Raw genomic sequence first — 3116 nt, 5'->3', positions numbered from 1 at the left:
TTCTTCCCAGAGAAACCATCCTTGTCGTCGTCGTCGTCGTCATCTTCAGAAGAAGAAGAAACAAAACCTATCCCGGAGGAGCTCCTGTGCCTCATCTGCAAGGACATCATGGTGGATGCTGCTATCATTCCTGCTGTGGAAACAGTTACTGTGATGAATGCATTAGGACAGCACTCCTGGAATCAGATGAACATACATGTCCAACATGTCATCAGAACCATGTTTCTCCGGATGCTTTAGCTGCCAACAAGTGTTTACGACAGGCTGTCAATAACTTCAAAAATGGAACTGGCTATACCAAAGGACTCGCCAACAGCTCCTCCACCCCCACCCCCAATACCACCACCAAGACTGCTCCGACAGAGGAGCCCCAGCCTCTGGCCCGAACTCTGGTACGGAGACAGCTGGATCTCTAAGGATCCAGAGACGTCTTCCTCAGCTCTCCCAGCTCCCTCTATATCTTCGTTAACTTCAAGTCCGGCTCCCTTGGCACCCTCTGTGCCTGGAACTCCATCTTCTGCCCAGCTCCGGTACCGGATTTGACTGGGACAGTGTCTATCCAGTCCATTCTGAAAAGTCAGACGACCCTTTTCGGGATTCGGGTGATAAATTATTACCCGCCGCAGCGCTGGAACCAGAGCATTCTAAGGAGCCTCCTCATTTGCAATTGGGGCTCTCACTCAGGAAAAGGGTCACGAGGTGCCTGCCCTTGGAACTGCGTCTCAGTTGGCACAGTCGTCATTGCAGGGACAGTGGGTCCCACAACTGGTCCGGTAAGAAAAAGTGCTGCTCTTCCAGGTGGTGGACCTCCACCAGGTTGGGGACATTTCAACCAGCTTGGCCACCTGGTTTCTCCACCGCAGCAAGTCAGAAGAGGGAAGGAAGTTGTCACTGGAGCACAGAGCGTGGGCCACAGCAGAGCCAAACATCCGAGCGGGCTCAAGGCCCATCCCTCTCAGGAACTCCAGTCTGTGTGCCTGTTCCTCCACCTCCTTTCTATCCTGTATGCTCCCTGTTCCTCCAGGTGCCCCTCCGCTGCAGTTCTCACCTGGTTTCTTCCTCACCAGCCCCAGCCTTCAGGATACAGTGTCCCTCCTCCAAGGTTTCCACCAGCTCCTGCCAGTATATCGAAACCTTGGTATGGTGGTCAGGAGTGCAGACTGCTCATTTAAACCCCATGCCTACAACGCAAACATGCCTTTTGTCTAGGGAAGAATTCTATAGAGAGCAACGACGACTGAGGAAGAGGAGAAGAAACAGTCCATGCTAGATGAGTTTACAAATGATTTTCTTAAGGAGTTGACATACAAAAAAATTCCGAAGAAGCATAGGCGCTCTTTTTCAAGGTCTAAATCTCCCTGTACTCGTTCATCGGATTCAAGAAGTTCACACACTTACTCAAAATCAAGATCTGACTCTGGATCTCCAGCCACTCACACTCTCGCTCTGTCCATCATCATCTTCGTACCCCAGGAGAGGCAGAGGCAAGAGCCGTCATCACTGTTCAGATCTAGATCTGGAGGATGTCACGATCCATGTCAAGTCGCCTGAATATAGACGTTTCATTCTCGGTCAAGATCTCCTCAGAGAAGGTCACCCCGCTATGACATCAACTCCTATTAAGGGCCAAGCCTCCACTTCAGAGACCATTTGAGAAACAACGGTACCACACTGGAGAGGAAATACCTACCGAAATTGGTACAACAAGTACAACAAAGGGTATGTTGTGGGGCACTGTCTAGAATCTCAGCTACCAGGCATGACTTCTCTCATAGAGATTTCACCTCTTAATATCAGAAATTCACCCTTCAAAAGAGGGTGCTGAGAAGACTATGCTGCTGGACAAAGTTATAGAAATAGAAATCCAGTGGCAACTATCCAGAAAAGCTTTCAACAAGATATAGTGACAATTTGGAAAGATGACACAAATCAAAAGAGAAGGAGAGTGGGAACATTCCATGAAACAATGATGGAAACAAGCACAAAGGACATGGAAAACAAAGAAATTGGGAGGAGAGTGAGAGCTTCCTGAGTTCTGAGCTGTTTAGAGACTTCCAGCAAATGCAGGGAGTCGTCGGTGTTGATAACACTAAGGCAGATACACCGTTGTTTGTCCTCCCAAGGAGAGACGATGCTATACCTATTGAGGATGAACTGACGGAGGCAGAATCCATCACTTTCAAACCAGTGTCTGAGAAGGACAAGAGAGAAAAAGACTAGCATCTGAATCTGTCTATGGGCTCAAGCTTCACAGGTTCAAACTTGATTTCCTTTTTCCACAATGTCTAGATTTGTCTCTTGGGGTTGACATTCTGCTAAGCCAGGACACAGAAGACAAACACATGAGTGAAAATGTCACTTTGTTAATTTAGAGTGTGAACTGTATTAACCAGTGGGGTAGGTGTGTTTTGTTAATTTGTGCACTCATTATGAACAAAGAAAAAATAAAAAGCTCCTAAACATCTCATGACCCCAGTGTTTTGTTTGTTTGTGTTTTCAGTTTTGCTTTTTTCCACTCCTTTATGATATTTTACACACATGGCAAGTTGTGCAGTCAACTTTATATCCTATGGGCTGCTTCTTCCATTTAACTTTTTGCAAAGCATTGCCACAGTGGTATTGTGCCTAATTCAGTCACATCTGCCTTTAGTTCTACCCTTGTGTATCCTAGCAGTAGAGATATCTATGGAAAACTGGTACAGCCACTCTGAAATCCTGAAATAGCTAAAATAATCCACCATCTAAACTCTCCTGGGCCAAATGCTCAAAGGACTTGACATCATCCACAGATACTTGCTCAGCCATATTCATTGCCACTGTATTCACAATAACTAGGAAATGGAAACAGCCTAAATGACCTTCAAAACTGAATGGATAATGAAAGGTATTTGTATGCTAAGGAACTCTACTGCATTGTAAAAAAAGCTGAAACCAGTGTATTTTGCAGGTGAATAGGTGGAAACTAGAGTATATACTGAGAGAAGGAATCCAGACCCAGAAAAACAAATGTGTTTTCTTGTATCTGCAGTGCTTAGCTCATTATCTTCACATAAGTCACCACAGTAATCAGAAAAGTAAAAGAGACCAAGTCAGGGGGGCTCTAGATTGGGCGATGG

The 3116-nt window shown here is 46.0% G+C and overlaps 1 pseudogene; it reads left to right on the top strand.

The window, feature by feature from the left end:
* Positions 1-15: 15 nt before the first annotated feature.
* On the top strand, positions 16-2220 carry LOC114689332 (annotated as a pseudogene).
* The last annotated feature ends 896 nt before the right edge of the window (positions 2221-3116 follow it).

Source organism: Peromyscus leucopus, unplaced genomic scaffold (genome assembly GCF_004664715.2).
Source record: "Peromyscus leucopus breed LL Stock unplaced genomic scaffold, UCI_PerLeu_2.1 scaffold_1677, whole genome shotgun sequence".
NCBI classification, from domain to species: domain Eukaryota; kingdom Metazoa; phylum Chordata; class Mammalia; order Rodentia; family Cricetidae; genus Peromyscus; species Peromyscus leucopus.
This window is presented reverse-complemented; position numbering and strand designations above follow the sequence as displayed.